Source organism: Carassius auratus, unplaced genomic scaffold (assembly GCF_003368295.1).
Source record: "Carassius auratus strain Wakin unplaced genomic scaffold, ASM336829v1 scaf_tig00005214, whole genome shotgun sequence".
Classification (NCBI taxonomy): Eukaryota; Metazoa; Chordata; class Actinopteri; order Cypriniformes; family Cyprinidae; genus Carassius; species Carassius auratus.
The window spans coordinates 1,756,720-1,765,434 of record NW_020523638.1 but is presented as its reverse complement, the minus strand read 5'-3'; positions in this window follow the sequence as shown (position 1 = coordinate 1,765,434).

The following is an 8,715-nucleotide window of genomic DNA, read 5'->3' as shown; positions in this document are numbered from 1 at the left end:
GTTCACAAATGTTAGATTTGTGTTCAGGGTGAACATGTGGTTTTCAAACCAAAGACCCCTCGTTGAAAAGTCAAAATCACCCTTTTTAAATGTGTGTTGAATTTGTTTTTAATTTACCAGTGCAATATAAAGCATTTTTTAATCTTGAGTCTTTGTTTGAGACCGTAGCCTGTAATTTGTATTTACAACCTCTGGGAGGCAGTATTACATCAACAGTAAATATCAGGTAATTGAAAAATAAACTGAAAGTAATCTTGAGTTTCTGAAATATCAATAACCACAGGATGGCAGTCTAAACCCTGTGATGGCCATCGGAGGGATTTTCCTGCTTTTGGACTGAAAGGTTGGAACAGGCTCCAGCATCTCTGTGACCTTTTAGAGGACAAGTGGTTAGGAAAATAAATGAATGAATGGAAGATGGCAGTATAGTACAGTCGTGGCCAAAAGTTTTGAGAATTACATAAATATTGGTTTTCAAAAAGTTTGCTGCTAAACTGCTTTTAGATCTTTGTTTCAGTTGTTTCTGTGATGTACTGAAATATAATTACAAGCACTTCATACGTTTCAAAGGCTTTTATCGACAATTACATGACATTTATGCAAAGAGTCAGTATTTGCAGTGTTGGCCCTTCTTTTTCAGGACCTCTGCAATTCGACTGGGCATGCTCTCAATCAACTTCTGGGCCAAATCCTTACTGATAGCAACCCATTCTTTCATAATAACTTCTTGGAGTTCGTCAGAATTAGTGGGTTTTTGTTTGTCCACCTGCCTCTTGAGGATTGAGGATTGACCACAAGTTCTCAATGGGATTAAGATCTGGGGAGTTTCCAGGCCATGGACCCAAAATTTCAACATTCTGGTCCCCGAGCCACTTAGTTATCACTTATGCCCTATGGTGCTCCATCCGTCAAGTCTGCCATTCTAACCCAATCAGCCTGACATAATGATCTCCAGCCTTGTGCTCGTCAACATTCTCACCTGAGTTAACAAGACGATTACTGAAATGATCTCAGCAGGTCCTTTAATGACAGCAATGAAATGCAGTGGAAAGGTTTTTTTGGGATTAAGTTCATTTTCATGGCAAAGAAGGACTATGCAATTCATCTGATCACTCTTCATAAGATTCTGGAGTATATGCTAATTGCTATTATAAAAACTTAAGCAGCAACTTTTCCAATTTCCAATATTTATGTAATTCTCAAAACTTTTGGCCACGACTGTAGGTTTTTTTGACAAATATATTGTATCTGATTTAAAGGTTTTCTATGTAAAAACAAAAAACAAAAAAACAAAACGGATTTGGCAAATCTTTAGGCCTATTGTCAAACTGATGCTTGAGGGTTCCTGCAAAAGAACTTGTTTGATCTCTAGAATCATATTAAACTAGTTTTGGAAAGTCCCCAGAGATCCATGACTGCCATAAACACAGCCAAACCTGCACCAATAATTTAGGTTTGTGATACTTCCTCATAAAATAGTCACATGATTATAAGAAAGTGTATTAATCATGTGAAAGTTATTGTCATTTTTGTCATGATATACCTAATTTTGCTATTCATAAAAAAAAATTTGTTTAAGCCTTGTCATAATTGTTTGTAATTCATAACTGTTATATATATATATATATATATATATATATATATATATATATATATATATATATATATATATATATATATATATATATATATAAATTCTTAACTTATACATTAGTTATATGTATATGATACTCCATCTGTGGTCTTGTGAAAGTAAATACACTTTTTCTCACAGAATGCTGACAGTAAACTCTATGGTTCAGTTTCAGAGGCTTGGCATTTCACAAACAAAACCACAGCCATTGACCAGTTGTGACATGTCTTTCCTGAACTTTCTAAAATCATCCAGTTACAAGAGAGACATCTTTGTTATGTATTCAGTCTCTAGGTAAACTGAAATCTAAACATTGTATTGTCATTTTAAAAACAGAAGCACTTTTTCCCTGATTGTAAACAGTTAAATTATTCATAGCAAATGTAAAGTTTAAATAGCAAAGAAAATATTTTACTTTTAAAATAAGGTAACTTTACTTGGATCATTTGAGATGATACTTGGACCAACCCTAAAAACCTAAACTTTAAAGGTCTGCAAATATTTGTGAACAACTACCATCAGTCACATTTATCCTGAAAAAAAGGGACATTTGGACCTTATTTACTTGTAGGGATATAACTGTTTATGTGGAATTATTAAAAGTAATAAGAAATCATGGTTCTGTAAAATAAAAATAATCTTTCAGTTTCAGTTTCATTTGGTAGCATTAGTCACATGAAACTTCAGCCACAAACCAGAATGAGAAAGTTTCCTCTGTCAGTCATCTACCAATGGGAGGACGGAAAGATTTATATGTCACCAGTTTCTAGGTTGATTGAAGTTGTCTTTTTTAAAGACTGTTTTCTTTCAAAGGGCCTTTATAAAAGATGAAGTATAATTGTATCTCATATAGATTACACACAAATATAAATGATATCTATAAATAGAGCAGATTTCCTTGTAAAATAGTCACATGGGTAAAAGAAACTGTATTAATCATGTGAAAGTTATACTGACATATTTATCAGAATATACATTAAGCTTAAATAAGTAAATAAATATATATTTTTTCATAAGGCATATGATTTATATGGCTGCGTTTAATTTCATTTCATTTTTTTTTACATAACTATATAATATAGGTTATATATTTGATACTCCATCTGTGGTCTTGTGTTCATCTCACTCATCAGAAAGTAAAAACACTGACATTTCTCACAGAATGCTGACAATAAACTCACAATATTGTTCAGTTTCAGAGGCTTGGCATTTTCACAAACAAAACCACAGCCATTGACTAGTTGTGACATCTCTTTCTTGAACCATATTCCAAAACCATCCAATAGCAAGAGAGACATCTTTCATAATCAGTTTAATGGGAAACTGAAATCTAAACATTATTCAGTTACATCTAAATATTAAAATCAGAAGCACTTTTTTTTCCTGATTGTAAACAGTCAAGTTACACATCGCAAGTGGTATTATTTTGTTACACATGGTATTATTATTATTATTATTATTATTATTATTATTATTATTATAACTTTTGATGCTCGTTGGTGAGCTCATTGAGTTTTAATTGCTTCTCAATATACTATAAAACATTTGGAAGGTAAGCAGTGTTAAGTGACTGTGTGTTGCCTTAAATGAACAACCATTGATTATTTTTCAGTTGTTATTATTAAGACACGTTGACAAGCAGCATTGGTGCAGCAGGTCATTCAGTAATTTTGTTAAAGGTATATTGTACTGCTGAATTTCTCCTTGCTCATTGGAATGCTCAATCAGATTTTTCATTACTCCCATTGGATGCAAACTTTTCAGAACGTGGAGTTAAAAGGGTGGCAGTGGTGGTTGTTTCACCTCCTAAGAAAAAAAAAAGGTGAAGACCACCTCTGCTTTGGAGCGCAGGGTGGATCAGCTGGCTGAAGGTACAGGCCAGATTCAAGCACTGTTGGTTTCTATGAAAATAACAATGAGGAGCAACATTTAACAGAAGCTAATACAGCTGATCCTGGACTTGAGAGAGATTTTGATGTGGTCTCAGTATCTGCATCCGACTCCTTTTTTTGATGAACATCATGACATGACAGAGACAGTTGTAAGGCCAGTATCATTGTGTTCAAGCACTGTACTGAGTTAGACCTGTAGACCTAATGTTAGACCTGTCCTCTGCTTTTGATGCAACTCTCTTTATGGCTCTGGCTGTGGTTTGCAGTTGCTGTGATCTCATGTGAGTGACAGGTTGCTCTCAGAAAAGATATGTGCAAGAGTGTAGGAAAGTTATTTAGATTAAAGATTGAATGAATTTGAATTTAAAATAATAATAATAATAATGATGATAAGCATGGATAAACCATTTGTAAATATATATAAAAAAAGAAATATATATTATTAATGCAATATTCCATAAAATATATTTTTTAATATATTTGAGTCAAGAGCTTGTAATTTTTATTTATAACCTCTAGGTGACAGGATTTTCCAAACAGTAAACATCACAATATTTAAAAATAGAAGGAGTGTGATCGTGAGTATCTGAAATATTAACAACTACAAGATGGCAGTCTAAACCCTGTGATGTAGCCTACTGCCATCCATTCAGGAGATTTCCCTGCCATTTGTCTGACATGCTGAGATACTGTATGCTAGAACGTTCCTGCGACCCAGAGATTTGATTGCAAATTGCAGTCTAGCAGTTTGTATTGATGTCATTCTGTTTTTATAGATAAATGAGATTTTAATTAAAGGTTTGATGTGAAAGATTTGCATAACCTTGTAAAATGTCTGACTAAAATTTACAAAAATGTCCTGTTTTATGGCACAATTGCTCATCAAAACTTGTATTTTGAAAATATAGGGAAATTATTTGTTAAATTGGCAAATTGAGTTTACTTGATGCTGCAGCATTCATGCAAAAGAGCCTGTTTCATTGTGTTATCAGTACAATCATGCTAAACCACTTCTGGAAAGTCCACAGAGCTCCATTGTCATGAAGCCAAACCTAAAACAATTATTTAGGTTTGTGATACTTCCTCATACAGAAGTCCTTTCATTATAGGAAAGAACATGTGAAAACTACTGTCATTTTGATGAAGATATACTTTATTCTGTTATTCATAATATTGAGTCACACAGCCCAGCATAACATTGATAAGCATTACACCTTAATTTCACAATGTTTAATGGTCTTCATGCTTTAAAAAAAAAATAAGAAAAAGAAAGAAAAAAAGGCTTTTTATTCAGGCTTATAATTTACATGGGAAATTTTAATATAATTTATTTGATATTCTGTCTGTGGTCTTGTGTATCTGGTCCGTCTCACTCATTAGAAAGTAAACACACTGACATTTCCCACAGAATGCTGAAATTATCATCTCCCTGTATGTTTAGTTTCAGAAGCTTGGCATCTGGCAAACAAAACCTGAACCATAAACCTGTTATTGCACGTTATTTCTAAACCACTATCCAAAACCATCCAATTACGAGAGAGATATTTGATTACATATTGAGTCTCTAGGCAAATTGAAATCTAAACATTATTCAGTTAAGTCTAAACAATGTGTCACATTAAAAACAAAAGCACTTTTTACTTATTGTCATACCACACATGTAAAGTTTCTTCACAAATAAGAAAAAGTAATGAAGACTATACTTGGCCCTAATAAGATACTTCATAAAATTGATACTCTGTTAAACCCTATGAACTTGAATTTTCTTCAAATCTACATTTTACTGAAAAAACAGACATTGTGTCTTATCTGGAGTCATTAAAAGTACTGTCAAACCACAGTTCCATAAAATAAAATTAAAAAATGAATAAATACATTTTTAAGGGGAAACTAACAAACTGTTCTACAGTTTTCGGTTTCATTGGTAGCATTGTTCATGTGAAACATCATCCACAAAACAGTTTGAGGAAGTTTCCTCTGCTACTGATCTATCAGTGAGAGAGAATTTAGATGTCACCAGTATCTAGGTAGATTTACGTTAGTAAAGACTGGAAGCCTTTTTTAAAGACAAGACTCTTTGAAAGGGCCCTCATGAAAAAGATAAGTGTGTCTGAAAGTTTTACACAAAAATATTAATGATATATATATATATAAATAGTGAAGATTTGTACAGCTTCAAATCCCTTACTATGTAACAATCCATGCCAGATTTGTCTGTCAGAGTGGTTTTACCAAAATTAAAGCAGATAAAAAAAGCATGAATTATGAAAAATCAAAAAGGTGAGGCTGTCTAATTAAATCTTAAGTGTAAACAGACTACTGACCCAAATATAACTCATGGCAACAAGCAGGCATGCCACATTTAGTAAAGAGCAGCTATAGGCCCTTAAAAGATTTAGTCTGATTTTAACAGTTTGTGCATCACATTTCAGCGTGGATTGTTTTGTGATCACAACATAATGGAGACTTTGCAAAGAGGATGAAGGATGGGTGAATTAAATATTACAATATTTAGGTATTTATTAAAGGTAACAGGGAAGAAAAAAACATTTCAGGCCTGCAAAATGGAAAGATCATTAAAAATTTAAATACTCTACTGGCCCTCTAAATCTAAAACCAAATCTGTATTTAAGGTTGCAAGATAATTCTCCAATCCATTAAACCACTAGCAGAAACCAGGAACATACATGACAAAAACACAAGCCGGTTTGGAGAAGTAAGAGCTTGTAGCCAATAACAGCAGAATTCTTTTGTTATGTCATTGGTCTCTATGTAAATTAGAGTTGATCATTAAGGAACAGGGCAAAAGAATGGAGAAATGGAGAAATGAAATGGAAAAAACGACAGTTTAAATCTATTCAATCAAATCCTTAATTTAAAGCTGTAAGGTCATTTAAATGCAGTCATGGAGTATACATTTTAATTAAAAACTGTATTTCATCAGATGGGAACACAGCTTTAATAAGCATGTGGTTAAACCAGGTCTAGCTAGGTAACAGTTAGGGTAAGCCAGTTTGGGAAAGTGCCCAGAATAATACAAAGTCACTGTGTTAATGAAAATCTCTTAATTTGCTGATAACATGCTTTTATTATTTTCAACTATTCAACACACACATAAAAGTTTACATAACACTTATTATAACCTTTTAATATAATGCTACAGCAGTGAAATTATCTTGGTGTGGCCTGGTGAGACCAAACCTGAGGAAGTTAAACCAGTATGTAAAGTCCCCAAATATCCATGGCATTCATACAAAGACAAATTTTTTCAATACAAAAACAATAGTGAACATGCCAATGCTGAAACCAAAGTTCCATAATCATATGAAAGTAACTCTTCTTTTGGTTTGGTTTGTCTTCATTATAATTAACTGCTCTAAACACTGTGTTACAGCAGCACCAATAGTAAAATTGTAGCAAAATGTTAAAAAAGCCACATATCTTTTAACTTTTCCCCCCTCTGTTTTCTATAGTATTTGGTAGTCATGAAATATTCATCAAAAAGGAAAAAACTCCAACCAGATGTTATACAAGAAAATTAACATACTGCAACAAATATGCCCTAATACATTGGGAATGTAATGAAAATAAATAAAATTGTTCACGCACCATTCAGAACTACAGATGAATGATTTGTTTTGCTTACAAAAACGTGTAGAAATTATACAGCAGAATGACTGGAAGTACAAGAAGGTGGTGGAGGAAGAAGGGGAGGTGTAGGAAGGCTAAGGAGAACATTTGTCACTGATGAGATCTGCACTGTAGTTGACCATGTCATTTTCTGTGGAAAGCTGGACGGTATATTACAGAAATCAATATGAGCAGGACAAACTTTCCCGGTGGCTTGTGAGTCTTAGCTGAAGTTCCTAAAGCATGCAAGGGCTTTAATCACCACCTGACCAGGACTACAGTCATATAACATAGAAGAGATTCTCTTATGTGTGTCAGATGTGATTCAGGATAAATGTGACTTCATTTTACTCTGGTTAATCTGGTGTGTGTGTGGGTGTGTGTGTGTGTGTGTGTGTGTGTGTGTGTGCACTTGGATGGGTGAAGTGCACAAATTCAGATTATGGGTCACCATACTTGGCCACACGTCATGTTGCTTTAACCTTCAGTTACACTTAATGACTGTTCAAATGTAACAGTGTATTTGATGGCCTTGTGAGCAATTTGGCAAGTTTCAAACAGATTAAAGATTATTTAGTTTTGAATAGAGTGTATTATTTTGCCTTTAAAGTTTGAGATTTATAAAAGTTGGTAGAGATTGTTATGCTTCCACAGTTATTTTAGTGTTGACATTACAGTTGTTCTCAGTTTATTTGCCACATTACTCCATACTCAGGTAATTGCTTTCAAAACAATAATACAGTACACTCAGTGATCTGATCTGAACACTTTGTAATTGTCCTAAACAGATTGAAAATTTTCCTCATTTCATACAAATTACAAATCACGAAAAAAAAAAATTGGCCGGCATTACCCAAACACCTATTAGTGTTCACGCTTGATCATGATTGGTCAGTTGGGTAAGATTCATGAGCCAATTATTGCCTGTGTGCATAAAAGGGGGAAGTGTTTGTTTGCCTGGGATGTATCATCCTTGGTACTGCCCTTTTGTGACATGTGGTGCTTTGAATGAGTGCTAGCAGTTGGGTTATCCTTTTGTCTGTCGTGTGCTGCCTTAAGGCCAGTTTTCAGATATGGGCCTGCAAGTAGCTGTAATCCTGCATGGTGATCGACCATGTGTATTGCAGCATTGTACCCTTTCCTTGCAGGTTTGATTGCACGTCCAAGGGTTTCCAATGATCTTAAGTGACGCATAATGAACATCAAGTAATTGATTGATTGAGCACCTCTGCTCGGCTCTTGTCTTGTCTGGAACTCATTAGATTAGATTAGATTAGATTCAACTGTCACTGCACATGTAGGTACAAGGCAACGAAATGCAGTTAGCATCTAACCAGAAGTGCAATAAGCAGTAAGTACAGATTATACAAGGTCAACAATATGTACAATAACTATACAGAATAGATAAGTATTATGGACATAATTTATAGAAATTTCTTTTTTTTTACTATTAGCATGATATACAGATAGGTGAACTATGAACATACTATACAGATGGATTATGTAAAAGTGAATGTACACTATAGACAAGACTATGAACATATGAACAAAATTTACACT